A 17849-nucleotide genomic window follows, 5' to 3' on the forward strand; every position below is an offset into this window, starting at 1 on the left:
GACATAACTTCTAGATGAAATGTCAATGACATTTTGGTTTGCTATACAGAAGCTTCTGATTTCTTCCATAGCCTCAAAATATATATTGTTTTTCTCCTAAAAATAATATTTTTCTAATAAGAAAATCCAGTCATATCTATTTGTGGGTGTCAGCATGTAGCAGAGACTGACTTCAAATCCATTAAAAATAATGAAGACTGTAGAGCATTTCTTGGTGCACAGGCTCCAACTTCATCAGTGGTAGTGTATGCAAGAGAGGTGTGTCTCTCCAGATGTAGCTATATTTACAAGAAGGTAAAGGTTTTTACCCAACCTTTTATTTCAGGACTTTAAACAAACAGTTAGGAATGGCTCCCCAGATCAACATACCTATGGGTGTCATTCTTCAGTGGATCACACAACTCTGTTCATAGATTCACATGTATCTCTTCATTAAGCAGAATATATCTAAAAGCCAAGCATTGCCACACTTGCTTGCCAAGGATTTACCTAGAAAGTACTTAATAACATGATTGCACAATGTTCGAAAAAGAACCCGAAACAGCAGAAGACTTGATAGCCTTTTTTTTTGCCATTTCTGCTTTTTTACAATGTGCTTTCCATAAGCATAGTCTTTCAATTGCATGCTAGGCATTTATTAATAAGACCATCTTTCCTGCTTTTTACTTCTTTACATGGCATTTAGTCATAGATTCGTGAGTGTTTATCCATATAATACCTAGTAATGGTACTTGATGATGAAAAATTCTTGAATTAGAAAATGCAAGGGAAAACCCGTGAACCTTGAGAGAAGATTGGTAGTGGGAATATTCTAGTATAACTGAGTTTGCTCCTGTACAATGGAGAAAACAGCATTTGGAAGACGAGGAAACAAAGTAGTTTGTTAGGTTTTTTTTCATTGATATGAAAATATAAATGAATAGGTAAATATAAACTCTAAAACCCCCCTCCCCACCCCTCCCATTCTTGACTTGACATGATAATTTACTCAAAACAGAGATGCTGTTCAAGCAATTTTACTACTGGATCTGAAAGAATGAAAGTGAAGAATTGAAATGCAACTTGAAAGAAACTCTGAATCTTTCTCCACAATGCGCTTGTGTTAATAGACTTCCACTGACTTAAACAGCTTTCCTAAAAATTGTGTGTCAAGCAGAAAAGAGAAGAACCAGAATTACTATTCGTATGAGATATCTTTGCCTGTTCTTTATAATGGGAATGGTGTTCAAGTAATTTTGTCACTTTCACAGAAGAAGTAACAAATTTTTGTTAATATTAAACTGGGCAGCTCTCAAAATCACAATCCCCATTTTACATGGCCCCTCCAATGAGAACAATAAAAATTGCCTTTTTGCTATCAAGCTCACCTATGCTCTTTGAATCTAGGTTTTAACAGCATATTGAAAAATCAGTGAAGACGTGAAAATATTTTGCTCCATACTTATCTTTCTAACAGTAAGATTTGAGGCCAACTATGTTTTGATGTGATAGTGGTACAGCTTCCTTTTTTTAATGAAACATTACTAGACAGGATTTCTGTCAACAAACTGTCATTATGTGAGCCAACGACCAGATTTGAAGCCATATGAATATTCAAGTGCTAGTTTGAAAACAAAAGGGCTGTTTGGGTTTCCCAAGAAATACTTGAAGGAAGAAGGCTTGTCAGTGGAGCATATGCTACATGCAGGATGTCCAGGTGTGTCAGTATAGCTATGGTTTATGTTACAGTGATGTAACTATGTCTTGTTGGCTAGTGCAGATTTGATTTACCTCCACCCACAGCCCTCAAACTCCACCTAGGCAAATCCAAAACAAAATACAGCAGGACAGTTTAAAAAGTCAGGTACTTCCAGAGGAAAATGGCATTTAAAGTACATTGATTTGTTACATTTTAAAACATTTCTCCTTCTTCTACTGAATCCCACTGTCCCATATCTAAAGATCATGAGTGGTTTCTCCACTGAGTTCTGACACTTTTAATTCAGAACTTAGATGTGATCTGGCAAAAGTTTGTATGAGTCTTAAGGCAATCTGCCATGCTTACATTCAGGTTTGTAAATAGAATAAATGAGATTAGAAAATTCTGTATGAAGGTATATGTTAGAGGGGATAGAGTGCAGAAAGAATTTTGATTTTGAGGTTTGACTTTTAAATGATATAAAGACACATAGAGATTTGTCTTGGGGCTCATGTAGCCTTACACTCAAAATATTTACAAACAGACGTATTTGTTGTTTAAAATAACAAATATGTATACATATTTAAATACCTATGTTTGTATGATATATACTTTATGTAATAATAAAGATATATTTTAATATGTACTTATATATTTTTATTTTAAAAATCTGTGAACAATAAATTGCTGCTTGTACTTAAAACCAGTACACATTAAGACCAATAACTGAAAATGCAGTATGGGAACTAAAAAGTGGTAATCTCCTTCAGAGAATCAAGAGAAATATAAAGTCTTGGGAAAAAACCCCATTACATACAGAGAAAACTCTGCGATCATTGGGGATGAATGCTAGACAGGATGGAGCACAGTGGTGTGACACAGACCATCCATAGCTCCCACAGGCACTTTAGATGGCTTACAAGCAGCAGGGCAGCAAGGCTGGAGGCTGTGCCTGAGGAAGGGCTAATCCTGGATAGATACAAGATCTGAGGCATGGTCACAGGGGCCACACACGAGCCTGTTTCCACAAATAAATCTGCTTTTAAGCATCCCGCGAAACACAATATCCTAATCTACATATATTCTTAGCTGACAGCAATTTTGAGTTCAGTGGGTATCTATGGAATATAAATCCCAATATTTCCAGGTGGGACGTGCCTGGCCTTGTCTGACCCTTGCTGCTGGACCAAAGGCTGCAGCTGTGGTGTTTCACCCCAGAGATACCTTTGGCCGGCTGGGTGCTGCAGCTGGCACTCGGAACAAATCCAGGCAAAGCAGGAACTCAGTTTACCTCTGGTGGAAAAGGTTCAGGCGATGGTGAAGAGAAACAGGAGAGGATTCTATCGTAGAGTTTTAATCCAGAGTGTTATTCCAGGATGACAGACCTCTGAATGTTGTAACAGCTCCCAATAGAACCCCGGCCGCATGGTCCCCTCTCCATTTAAGCCCTGGGGACAGGGGGAAGGGAAGGGACAGGTGAGGCACCAACCAGGTGTGAGGAGGGGAAGGCTCAAGGGATCAAGACACTTGGACAGGCCAATGAGCCCAGACCTGAGGGGCATCTTTTGAACTTCTGCCAACCACACCATGACCCTGCTGGAATGTTAAGATTGATGGACAGCTCTTAGCAGGAGGGCAAAGGGGGAGGGAAAAGGTTGGCACACCTGAGGGGTTGGGATAAGTGAAACAGGAAATGGCATCACACTGCAACAGGTATCCTAGCTTAACTAAGTACCTGTTCTTCCCATTATTATACAGAAATTTTTCTGTATATCCAAGTGTATTTTTCTTATTAAAACCAAAGCTAAAATCTTTGTTCTTCAACAAAGTCATATGCATGTCCATATTCACTAGATACACCACTCAGGGTTTGACAAAAATAAATATGAAACAAGTGAATCATAACTCTTTATCTAATACTCGGAGAACATGTTCCTCTTTGCTAAATGGAAGTACTTCTATCATGAGTTCTGAATTACTTACAAAATAATATTTATCTATTCCCAAGCTTGGTATACTATTTTCTCAAAGCCTGAAAAGACATTGGGAAATTACAAATATTGTGACTGGGCTGGAAAACAGCTGTGAGAAAAGAGATTTTGCCCAGGAGGGTCACAGCATTTTGCTAAACTTCAATAGTCAAGGGGTCCTTTTTTGCAGGCTATATAATGACTAACTCTTCCACGCAGTATTCAAGAGTCAGCTCTACTGGAATGGTTCATAAAATGTGACTTGTAAAGAAGGTTGTCCTTTGTCCCCATGAGTAAAACTGAACTTTGAAATGTAGTTGAGGATATGGCCTCCTGATATCAGTAAGAACATAATGTCTGGTGCCAGTATACTGACTCACACTCTCAAATGTGTTCTTTATATTGGTGTGCCAGGTAATCAAAAGAGACAGAATACAAAAAAATGGCCAGCAGTTGTGACTCAGAAATGCCAAATGAGTTTTGACACTGGAAATGCCAATGCCCTAAGTATGATGTGATATTTCTATTCAAAATTAATTCCAAATACAAATTTGGTTTTTAATTAGAAAAAGTTGAGCATTCTTGAATAGTTCTGCAACCATCTTATTTATTTTTGCTCTATTCTGGTAATGAAAGGAAAATTTGGACTCTGTGAAACTGTAACTTAGCTTTTTTGCTTTAAATCCCCACTAGAGATATGACTCCCTGAAGGGAATTTAGAAATTAATCTCTAAGTGGGACAATTTCATTCCATTCCTTCTTACTTCTGTATTCCTGAATTCACTCTGGACCAACTACTTAAAAAAATCCATTAGCATAAAAAATGCTAATTGAATGTTATAAGCAACTAATCAAGACATCTGTTCAAAACAATTTTGACAAATGAGCCTAACAAGATCACTACCATTCCCACCAAATCTGTTAATCTGTGAGTGTCAGAGGTGGGGGTGGTTCAAGCAACATTGGCAGATGGCCAGTTTTTTTACCCGGCTGAAAATATTAAGAGGACCAAAGCCTGGTTAAAGTGAAGGACTGTCAAAATAGAAGCTGCACTCAAATTTTTACAAATGTGCCAGTGGAAGGCAGTGGAGAATCAGTCCTTCCATCTGCACATGTATAAATATTATTTCTTCTGGTGCTCCTGGGAATTTGAACTGGTTAAACAAATACACGGTATTTCACTCTTTAGCAGACTATTTATGAATTTTATTTATATTAACAGCATTTTAACTGGTTTCCAGTGTAAAACTGAGGAAGAGTTTTGGGCTGTAAACATCCTGAAGTGATTGCTCCACCATGCCATGACAATGTTTGTCACAACCTTCCCTTAAAACTGGTGCTGCTGTTCCAGAGGTTTATGATTTTCCAAGCAACCTGTGTGACAATGCAAAGAGGAGCAAGCATTCCTGCAAGGCACTTACACCTGTCACTTTATACTTAAGACTTATAAATTAGGGAAAGTACCACTGAAGCCAACTGTGCCCAGAAGAAATTTAAGATAGATATTACTGCCTGTGGTGTTTGTGCTCAAAACACTTCAAACACTGCAATTACTGCTTTCAGAGCTAAAAAATGCAGGCTGCTTTTGGTCAAGTAGGACTTTAATTCCGCTTATCACTTGTTCAGTCTTTTTTCCAGTACTATCATTATTATTGGCCACTAATTAATCTTTTCTTAGCTCTATTTATTTGTAAGAAATAAGATACATATATATATATATATATGATGTGTTCTGAACTTTTTAAACACAATTTAAAGAGAATAAGAGGAACAATAAAATGCTTATAGGATATGGATAATGATTTATTTTCTTATTGTCTTATTTTTTATCCCAGAAAATAAATGAACTCTTCTACTTAAAACAGACTTTGAGAAACACAAACCAAAAGCAGCAGAGTAAAAACCATTTACAAAAGTTGAAATGGTTGATGTTAGATCACAGGCCTTAGTTTAATTGCATCTGTATCTACTATCTATATTACATTAATGGAAATATGGAAAATTTAACTCTGAGGTCAAACTTTATTCATTTTCACAGGAAGAAAAACCCTCTGGTATATTTTACAGATGCCTACACCATAGATGTTTTCAAGACAGTGGTGCATGAACCATAGGGGTAATATGAAATAAGAAAGGAATCCTTTCCTCCCTTTTCTATAAATCATGACTTTACAGTTCAGAAGAAATTATAAATAAAGTAGAAAAGGTGGCAAACTTTTCTGCAGATGGCATATTGCCTGAGAAGAACTGGAAAGTACATAATATTTTAATGCAGAAAGTGAGACTTTTGAGAATGTTTGCATTAATCTTTTTCCACACTCAACTCTTAGTTTGCTCAATGCCAGCAGGTTTCCAGTTGTGTCCAGGAGAAAAAAAAAAGTCCTTTTAGAGGCATTGTTCTTCACACTTGGTGAATGAACAGAAGAACAACAAATGACTGGTGGATTTTTTCTTACTTTCTAGTTATTATTTGACAGAAATATCCTGTTGGAAGTCTTAATACTTTCTAGAGCACAGAAGCTGCTAGACTGCACAAAATGGGAGGTCAGCCCATCCTCATTTCTGGAAAGAATGCTTGTAAGTGCCCACAGGGTAGGACTGGAAATGGAGCACTTGAGGTTTGCTCAGTAATCCTGCTGCTAAACGCAAGTCAGAAATGAGTATGATGGCATAAACTACAATTAGTATGTAGTGAATGCATTTTGGGGTTTTTTTCCCAAGATTCAGTCTTGCATTGGTTGTATAAATTTCTGTCCCCTTTACTTGCATGGTAGATTAGAGTTTCCAGGAAAATGGAACTATTACAAATCATTAAGACAGTACGGGAAAACATTATTAAAGCAATTATGACCACAATATTTAAATGGTTATACAGGGATTAATGATGCAATAGCTTGCAATATTCTGCAATTTTATTATTAGCAGAACTTAGTTGTACACTCCAAAGAAAATCGAGCTGTTTGTTTGGTTTTTATAAATAAAAGAACAATATTTATTTTAACAAATTAGATTTATGCATAATCATTTAAAGACAAAAACCCCAGCGACAATGTTCTAGCAAACTGCTCTCAATAACAGTTTCCATATATGAATGTTATTGTTTGTTTTCACACTTGTACAAAATATACTGAAGAGATGTTATTCCTACTTACCCCTGACATAATCTTTTTCTGATTAAATATCTTTGAGGTTTTACCTTCAATGATTCACATATGTTCAACTCAGTGACTAAATTCTGCTCAGTGCTTTGCTAATCACTGTCATACAATCTGTTTATTTTATCAGTTTCAATTTGCTAAAAATCTAATTGGAGATTTTGAGATAGTATTACGTTTTTGAGAGGGCAATTTTAATTAAGAAGTTTTTTTTTCCTAAGGCTTTGCAGTTCTGGTTCGTGACATGAAGTACTATATATGAGAACAGCTTTTACTTCTGAAAAGAAATTTGAATCCTGTTATACCTGTTGAACAATGAGAGGATAATTTAGTCCTTTAAGACATGTTTTGACAAAGCACCTCTGGAAAAAGCAGTATGCCTTGTGAAACGGCACAGAGCAAAGCCAGAGGAACTTGGCTCCCCGTACACTTTCCATATCTGTACTATGTTATTTGGACAGAGAAAAAATCCAGAGGTATTGCTTATTGTGAGGATACGTGGACTGGTTGTTTCAAAATTTAAAAAGAACCTGTGAAAAGAAAGTAAATCAGATAAAGGAGAAATACCTTCTTTATTGTGAAGTGACATGCTAATGAAGACAAACTACAGGAAAATAGTTTCCTTTTAATTTGTATTCTGTTCCTTTTTTATGATTTGTGCTTATGTCACATAAGAAGTGTAAAATGAGCCATTGGGAGCCACACTGTATAGAAGAGGAGGAAGAGGTTTTCACTTGAAATTACCTCATGCAATACATTCAAAATGTATTCACCCAGCAATTGAGGCAGAAAATAGAAGCAGAAATAATGTTTTAGTTACAGAGAACAATAACTTGGTGATTTTGTCTAAAACTTCCAAATCATGATTGCTCAAATACATCACTCCTTCTTGCATGATGGGATATTAAATGAGCCAAGTTTTTCTGTGCGTGGCTTTTTTTTTTTACACTACATGTTTCATGTGTATCCCTGTCCATGGACAGTAGTGAATCATTAATGTGACTGATTCACATAGGAATACAATGAAGAAAGGATTGGTTTCAGTTTAGGAAAAAAGGAATGGAGTCATAAAAGTTATTAGCAGAAAAAAACTCCCCAACTTAATAGCTTGTAATAGATTCATCTGCCTTCCTGAGCTGGAAAATTAAGATCTGGAACAGGGGACAATAGGTCCCTTCAGAACATAGAATCACTCAGAAGGATCAAGTTGGTTGTAGGGACCTTCCCAGCCAGAGAAGAATCTCAAATAGATCTGGGTGGAGTTTTTCAAAACTATGAAACACAAAGAACTTTAATTCCTACAAAATGTTCTCATAGAAGTTGTTTCTGAGATATGAATTTTCAGCAGAATCAAGCATGAGACAGATACACATCAGAAACAGAGCTATAATCACATCTTTCATCAGTTTTTATTGAATTGATTTCCAATTTGGCTTTGATGTAGACTCACTTCCATTTTAGTTGGAGCTCTGTGGAACAAGTAACATTAAAATCTATGCAAAAAGTGGTTCCATACCCCAGTGTCTCCACTCTCCTTCTCTCAGCATTTACAGACCCTTTGTTTCCCACCTTCTCTAAACTGTTGGAAGCACTTTTTTTTGGAGGAAACCTTCTGATTTTGTCACCTTTTAAGTCAGAAGTGGGAGCCCGAATGCTGCAGAAATACTGCAATGAAAAATGTTCAAAACTTTTAACAGTTACTCTGTACAGGTTGATATGGATAATGACACGGAAAAAGCCTGCTTCTCACCAGCAGAAAAGGCTGATGAGTAATGAACTACCCTTAAGCCATTAATTAAACAAATATTTCATGCATAAGTATAGATGCACAACTCTCCCACTGCTATGGTTGTAGTGCCACAAAGTCAATAATATTTCAAGGTTTCACTTCTAGTGAAGGATATCTCAGTAACTTGAACAATAGGGAGCAGAAGTAATAAAATATATCTAATTAGATAGTGTTTAGATTACTGAAGTAGCCTAACAAGAATTTTGCCTAAAATAGCTTTTGGCATAGGCAAACTCTTCTATTGTGCATCAGAAGTGATAAAAATATTAGTATAAACAAAATAATCGTCATTATGATCTGAAATATTATAATGCACATGGAAGAATTTTGAGTTAAGAAACTATATAACAGTGAGGAAAAACAATTTTCAACAAGGCTGGATCTCCTGTGCTTTGTCTGGGGGGAATAGGTTTTGCATGTTCTTGGCTGTGGTAGACCCTTTGGGGTAATAACACAAGAGAGGCTTGAAGGATGTTGAGCCACAAATTTTGTTACCACCGTATCCAATTCAGTTGTCAATTGTATTATGTGCAGGTAGTTTATAGGAAATTGGTATTCTTTCCAATTTTGCATTGAAAAGTTATTCTGAAGAGATAATTCTGTATTTGCAGAATTATCTGCATAGCACTTTTCCACTTCCACAAATCACATAAATTGTACTAAAATGAACAATGAATATAACATTTTTTGAGTGACAGCTATAGGTAAGACAATTTCATTCTTTCCAGGACAACCACTGGGAAAATTTACAACCTTTTAAAAACCAGGAAATTCCTTGGTAAGATTATAATGCTGAAAATACTTATGCACATTGTGGATGACCCATACAAGCTTCTACTGCTGCAGGAAATCAGGCATGCAGCTTTCTGAGAACAGCACCAAGAAAGCTAACCTGTTACTAAGAAAATAACATTTAATTAATACTAGCAAAGAAAGTGACTTGCAAATCATTTTGCAAACACTGGAAGATCAAAATAATGAATATTAAAAGATCAATTCAGACAAATGCACTACTTGGTCCTATAGTGGTCTTCTTCCCAAGCAAGGATTCTACATTAGAAAGCAAGGATCACTGGCAATTCCCAGGTAAGGTAAGAGTGACATTTAGAATAACATGCTGCACATGTAGCTGCTGAGTGTTAAACAACTGGGTAGGTGTCCGAGTTCTTAATCCTTGAGTCAAGCTGACGCCTCTTCTGATGAAAAGTGCCTTACTCTTAAAGAAATACAGTTCTATGAAGAGCTTTATGGTCAGAGGATTTGGCTAGAAATACAGAAATCTTGGTTTAATCCTTCCTTATTGGCTCAACAAATTTAAATCTACACCACTTATTAAAAAAATTTCCAGACATTATTATGGGTCTGAGACAGAACATGATGCTGCAACCTGATAGACCAGGCACTAGACTTTAAAAGTGAATGATCTGGGTGCAGCAGTGACTGACTCCTTAAAGAACTGGGAAATTTCTAAAACCTGCAAAAGGAGGAAGGCCTCTTCAGAAACTGTCCTAAGCACTAAATTCCCCCAGCTGAGGTGTTTTTCCTTACTTTCCTATTCCTTTTCTAATTGTATTCATATAAATAAGAACAAAACCCCACACCTTTGATACTGCCTAAGTAATCAACGCTGTTAGAGTTTTACAGCTCTTCATAGTGAAGAAATGTCATATTTTAAAAGATGCAGTTATTTTCTGAGATGAACTTGAAAGCTGAATGTGAGGTATATATGCTCTGACAATGTCTCTCAAGTAGATTTCCTTGGAGAACATATGCAGGAAATGACATAATTTTGGATCATAATCTAGCTGTATAAGCAAGGTATGAGCCAAGCATTGTGAACTGCTCATCTATGTCAATTGCAGGCATCTCTGGAATTTAGTTTTAAAGTGTGACTCAGCTTGGTATTTTGTATGCCAGCACAGTGAGGATTTTTTTTTTTTCTGTTAGGATTTGATTTCCAAACTGCATTGCAGACTAGTTACCTCACTTTTGCAATTCTTTTTCCCCTTGTAGGATTGTTTTCAGAGAGATTACTGCACAAAAGGATGGAGGATGTTGTAGATTAAGAGTAAACTTAGAAGTGGATTCAGTTGCATATAAAGATATTTTACATAGCAGATTTTCCTTTTGGATTTTAAGGTATCTAGATAGCAGGAAGCTTTTTCTTCTAATTCAGATTAAATGTTTATTGTGCTTTTGTATAGACACCAGGAAAATGCTGTAGGCAGAACAAAAAACAAAAGGTCATTGTTCCTAGGTTATTTTCATTGTTTTGTTAGAGCATGTCTCAAGATAATTTTCTTCCTTGCAATTACAAATCTTGCATGTTTCAGAGACATGGAATGTACAATAATTATAATGATCGAGTAGTAGAGTGTTTGAATGTGTGCCTAAAATGTATGGGTAATTGGTATAAAATGTGAAAATATTTGATTAAATGCCCTGAGACACTCCTCTTCACATCTTAAAGAGGAAATTGAGGTGTGGAGAGTTCATGCAAATAACACCTGGTGTGATGAGCTTTGCTTATATCTATTACATGGGGTTGCAGTAATTCACTGACCGAGTTTCCTCAACAACAACTGCTTTCCAAACTTTAGCAAACTAAACTAACATAAGAACCTAAATTTTTTCTGCACATGTCAATCTATTGTTCAGTTTATTTATGCAGATTATCCTGTTCTCTTAGAGCTGTAAGAACACCTTCATGTTTGTTAGTGGCTTATCAAATGAACCATCTGGACCTAGCTGACCTTTGTTTTCTCCATTAGTCATCATATGCTTCTTTAGCTTAATTTTAATGTACTTTGAAATATCTATATTTTGAGATTATTCAGTTTATCATATTTACCTAATTGACTATTCTGAATAATGCTGTTTTCCTGGTCCTGACATTGCAATCTGCCCTTAGGAGAAAGACAGAAGGGAGAAAGACAGACTAAAAGAATTCCCTAAAACCAGGTAGAAGGGTACTTCAGTGGTTAAAGACTTCAGGTGTATAATTTTCTAATTCAAAATATTTGCAAGAAGACATGTCTAGAAATGCTTATTTCAGTACTTTCCAAACATTTTAAGTTACATCTGGATGGCTGGATAATTCCTGCAAAATAACTCTGAAAAGTTTTGCTTTCTTTATGTAAATATCATCTTAACTGCATTCCTTCAAAAAATGAAGATTCCTGAGGGAGAATTTCACTGAGGAATGCTGTAATAATTGCACAGAAAATGCATTGTGTTTTCTGAAGCTCTGCTGAAGTTTATGAGAAATTATGAATCACATTTTTTCTTAAATTACTCTTATTTCTACTCCTAGGACTGTAAAATGAAATCACATTTTCCCCAAATGATAAAAAAAACTAAATATATTACTCTCTGTTCCTTTTTGCCTGATGGATTTTTTTGCACAAGACCAATGGCCAGTACTCTATTTTTCCATTCTTTCCAGGCCATACCAACAGTACATAGTTTGCTATCTATGCTTGGTTTTTGGTTTTTTTGTTTTTTTTTTTTTTCTCCAGGGTGTTCTGATGTTTGCAGGTGAAAAGGACAAAGGTTTTGTGCACACCGTATGACTATTCAGGAGGGTGTAGCACAGTCTCATTTTGAGCTTGCCACTAGCAGCATCAGGTTAGATGAAGTAATCTGTGACCTATCAAAATGTACCTGACATCAGATTCAGCCTGCTCTGAAAGCTGATTCCTGCAAGGCTTTGATATTGAATCCTGGGATGATATAGTGACAAGTTACTACTCTGTAATGAAGACAGCTATCTCCATGAGATGACAGAAAAACCTGTGAATAAAAACCCCCAATAAATGTCACTCTATTTGTTATCAGATAATGTCATGTCTGAAGCAAACACTGAAAATTGTACATAAATTACTGGTTATTTGTCTGCCTTGAACTTACTTCAGTCTACAGAAAGCAAGAAGCATATAGTCAAAGTGAAGAGGCAAACATAAGATATTCAATATCCTGGTAAAAAGAGACAGTGGAGTAAAGGAACGGATATATAAAAGTTAAGTGGTCAGATTATATTCTGTGAGAAATAAAAGTTTTGAAGGATAGGATCAGCTAAAAGTGCCAGAAATAAAAAGACTACAGTGGGTATAACCAGACAGTGGGATGTTCAGGGCTGGAGTGATAACAGACTGCAGCAGAGACTGAAAGGTGATAAAGCTGAATGGATGAAATAGGATTAAGAGAGATATAAATAAATTAAATCAATTGAAACCTTTCTTTGCTTCTAACATGTAATTATATACAGTATTTTACTTATTATGAGGCTGAGAAAATAGCATTTCAAACAAGTATGCTTGCTCAAAAAAACAAAAATACCAAAAATGTGCCAAACATACACATTTGTAAAGGGAACATATTTTTGCAATTCTCTTCATCTTCCTTGAAATATTTTCCTCTCTAAAATCTTCCTATGTCAACTAGATGATGCAGCCATTCTGTGAAAGACATCACATTGTGCTGTTCAAATTTTATGGCAAGAAACTTCACTGACAAAACTGATTTAATCAAGAGACTCTTTTGCTGTCTTATTGCTGGGCTTTTTTTGTTTGTTTGTTTTTGTTTTGTTTGGCAAAGCATCTATGGAGAATCTTTCCATCAAATGGGTAAGGCTTATATGTATATTCTGTATTGATGATCTATTAGTTGTTGTAGAATCCACTAGTAGATTCTAGTAGTGAGATTAATCTCAACTAATCCATCCATCAAGTGGGTAACAATTATACATGTTCTATATTTGTGATCTAGTAGATCATCTCAAATAATTTTATGTGGTTGAATCAGCATGTAAAGTCAGTGTCGTGTTATGAGTCATTTGAGAGAGATTAGTGCCTCCAAAGTGCAGTTCCTCTACTTAGTTCCACAAGGAAGGAATACAGTTAAATCATATTTCAATGCCTGAAGTTAGGTGAGAGGGATATCACCAAAGGTGCCCCAGAAAGGCTAAGCAAAGTAACATAGATCTACTCTTATCAGAGGAATTACTTATCAACAAAAACTCTTAATGGTTTAAGTTCAGGATACAGACCCAAATTTGTATTGGTGGCCTCTGTCCTTTATGAATTACAAATGTTCTGTGAAAGGTGCTGGAGAAGCTTAATGCTATCCCAGAATTTAGGATAATAATAGTCTAAATTAGAAGAAACATAGAGAAAATTAGTGATAAACTCTACTTGGGATGAATAAAGAAGGCTGATATTACATAGAAACATTGATTTGTTACGAGGAATAGGTAATAAAAGATTGCATTCTAAACTCATATTTTGTGAATTAAGAGGGCAAAATACAGCAGATATTGATCTCTGCACAGCGGTAAACAGCAGTTGCAAATACAAATTACTGTTTCACAACATGAAAGGTGTCCCAGGGAGCTCTACTTTGTATCAATATAAAACCAACAAAACTTCTACTGAACTAAATAAGCCCTAGAAAACAGATGTCTTTTAAGATTATTAAAGTCAGAAAGCCAGCTGCCTGGGTACAGCCAAAAGCTGATGCAGGATTTGAGAAAGGGAAAAGCTTGTGTCTTTAAGTCACAGATTTATCTGGGATTGACAAAGGCCAGGTAATGGCTCACTGCCAGTAAACCTCTTCCTCTGAGATGGAATTGGGGCAGGTGGAACAAATCTCCCGGATTCTCCCGTACTTCTCCAGATAGCTACCAAGGGCAACGTCTTTTTGTGCTATCCAAACAGCTAGAATCTTAGGACAGAGGTCAAAGAGTCCAGCCAGGTCCCAGAATTGTGCTGCATCCCCTTGGCATTGCTTGGCCATATGTTGTTTGTACTAGAGACAGGTTTTAACAGCCCTGCTCCCAGGTTGCTGCTGTTTAAGAATTCTGTTACCATCTGTGTGGAGTTTATGTAATCTCTCAAGCCAAGAAGGAAAGTGCATATGTACATAAAGGATTCTGTTTGACTGAATGAGGATTTCCTGCATCGGATGAAATACTACTATTACTACTATGCCTGTGAGGAAATGCATCAGATCTCTGGGAATCTATAGATTGGTCTTTTTGTTAGTTTGTCTGATCACCAAGGGACTGGTAATTTGTCCTACCCTTCTCACCTCCTTATGCCTGTCACTTCTGTCTTTGCCTTCTCTGTTCACTTCCCTGTGTTTACATTTCCTTCTACTTAGCTTTTTCTCTCTTCAGTAAACCTCAGTTCTTACAACTGACTGCATATGTATGTCTGCATTCTTTATGACACAGGTTGAAATTAATAGTGTGATGGCTGGTCTACTTGCATGTCATACTTTCTTTTTTTGTGTTTATCTGACCAGTTTGAGGAAAACTACTGAGAATAGGGACTGTCTGTGTTGATGTTTTTACACTTTGGTGAGCACTACTTTTCAGCTGGTCCCTTTAAATACATATTACATTTATTATAGTATCTTGTGGTGTGTCCCCTAATGAAAAAAATTAATAATTCTGAGCTTAGAGGAATATTAAAGTGAATAAAAAAAACTCAAGTATGAAGAAAAAGAAAGACAGAAGGCTGTAATACTTTATAATAATAAGCCAATAAAGAACTATCAGGAATATATTAAAATGAAAGATTTTTCAGCATGGAAGATATTTTCAGGCAGTTGCAGCAAATTATGTATTTGTCAAAATACATATTTTAGTGAAATTTATGTATATGAAATATTGCATAGAAACCAAGCCTTTTCAAAATGCTGTTTTATGAAGAAAAGCAAATAAAGAGTAATCAAATGTCACTGACAGTAATATGTACCTATTATTAAGGATGCTTCAGAAAACTAAAAATCCATCTGAATGTCATTGTTACCAAATATGTATCTTGAATACAAGCTTTCCTAAATGCAATGGAGAGCTATGATGCACTGCAGCAAGTGTGTATATTGTAGTGACTTGATGTCTTGACCCATTGAATTCTCACATGAAGTGGAGAAATCACTTTTTCTATGTACCTTTCAGGTACAAAATGAAAGATTTTGCAACCTGTTCAGGACTTTTGAGGTGGCTAAGTTGGAGCAGTGATGTGAATCTCTGTTTCCTAACTTACTGATGAGTGCCCTGTCAGTTTATGTGCTCTACAAATCAACACATCGTGTACTCTGCAGGCCAAATTATCATTTGCAATCTTATTTAGGCAAAGCAAACATTTTTTGATGAATGATGCACATTTGTCTTTCAAGATGCAGAACCTTTCTGTGAGTAGTTCACTCATGAAGGACCTGAGATGCCTGTGCAAGCACTTGGGACCATTGATTTTTCCTCAGCAGAGGACAGTTTGGCAGATGGGGTGAGATGCCTGCAACATAAAACATGCAAGGGATAAGATTAGACCAAATTGTAATGTTCCACCTGTTTTGTGAGTACGGTTTCTATTTTTGTCTCTTGGTAATTAATTTAGCTGGGAAAACCCAGTGGGGAAGTAGATCTCTGTGTGGTGAAACACAACAACTTCTTGAGACTATGATCTGATAGGAGGCAGGGGAGCCCTTGACAGCTAAGAGGTTGAAGTCTTTCTTACTGCACAGCCATTTCTTCTGCAGAAGAATATAATGTATTTCCTACCCATGAGGTCACTGCTTTGAATGCTAGCTTTTGAGAGGAATTAGCTTGGATATAGGGAAGGTGGAAACTGGTAGTCTAAATGTTTGTCTGGAAAAAAAATTTACCTACTAACTCCAGGTGACGAAGAAAGCTCTGGATTTTGAGACAGGCTGTAACTAAATGATGAATTATTTGACTATATAGCATTTATATATTAAATGCAAATGTTTGGTCAAAACTCTGGGAAATTTTCGTAGGAACGAGTAAGATTTATTAGGTACATGTCAAGTACAATGTCAAGGATTATCAAAAAGAAGATTGCTTTCTTTGAAAGTGGCTCAATCTTGGTGTAGCAGAGGTACACCAAGAGAAGTGGTGGGAGAAGTGGTGTTGTTTGATAGCCAGCTAAGGTAACTATTAAAAGAAATATGGGAAGAGGAAGGGAAAATAGAGGGAAGGTGAAAATTGGAGCAGATACAAAAAAGAATAAGTTTAACACAGAAAATATGTTTTGAAAGTAAAAAAAAAAATAAAAGGAAGAATGGGATTAAGAGCAGAAGTGAAACAGATGAGATAGAAGGAGAAAAAGAGGCTAGAACACTATTTTGCAGTACACTAGGATGAAAAAAAAATCTGTTTCAGACTGTCATTAATTTTGATTGAATATTAGGGTATTTGTGAGTCAGGCCTTAAAAAACAGACTGGCAGCAGATGCCTTTGATGAGTCTGTAGCATGTTATGTGCTATGGAGGTTCATAGCCGTTTCTAGGATCGTGATCACTTCCCCCGTGCCAGGGATTCTGATTCAGCTATGTTAAGTATGATTCAGCTGTGATAAGTATAAAACTTAAGGAAAAAAAACTGCTAGCAGAAAAAATGTGGTATGAGAAAAAACACTAGTGTCATAAAAATTGGACTACTCTGAAATTATATCACAGACAAATTTTCTTCCATCTTGTCTGTTCTTAAGCTTAGCTAATTCTATTCCTTAAGAATCTTGAGGTCTTTAACGACATAGCCTTCAAAAGGAATAAAAGTGAAAATTTCTTTTTCTTAAAGTGAAATTTCACACCCATGGTGTCCCGGTGAATCAACCTGAAAAAATACAAACACTACAATTTTTATCTGATTGGCTGTGATTCTGAATGCAGAATATCAAAGCAGCCAAGAGTTTGGGATAAAAGAGCTATTGAGAAGGTCGACAGTTTGGATGTGGTGTTAGTACACTTTTCCAAGGAGGTGTGCAGAGGATGCAAGCACAAAGACAAGTGTGACCAGTATTGGAGTCAGAACTGGCAAGAGTGCAGAGAGGAAGGTTGAAGCATAGGCAGAAAAGAGGGGTCTGAAGAGAGGAGGAGCCTGTTTGTGATTTGCAGTAGGTCACACTGCACAGCTGATGGCTGTGTTGCCTTAGGGGCGTAATGTACCCCAGAACTTTCCCAGTAGGAGCTGGGATAACCATTCCTAGCAGCTGTGTCTGTGAACTGTTTCCATTGAACAGCAATAAACCATCACAATGTGATCTGTACCAAAGGTCACCACCAGTTTATTTAATCAAAAATTTGTAATAGGTTACTGCAGGTAGGCAGTAAAAGACAACCAAAAGGAAAATCAGTGTCAGCTTTTCTTTGAGAACTGCACCTAATGCTTATTTAGGTCTTGTATCTTTTTGCAAAAAACTGTTCTACGTTACTCTTCAACATTGACCTATGAG

The sequence above is a fragment of the Agelaius phoeniceus genome, chromosome 4 (genome assembly GCF_051311805.1).
Source record: "Agelaius phoeniceus isolate bAgePho1 chromosome 4, bAgePho1.hap1, whole genome shotgun sequence".
NCBI classification, from domain to species: domain Eukaryota; kingdom Metazoa; phylum Chordata; class Aves; order Passeriformes; family Icteridae; genus Agelaius; species Agelaius phoeniceus.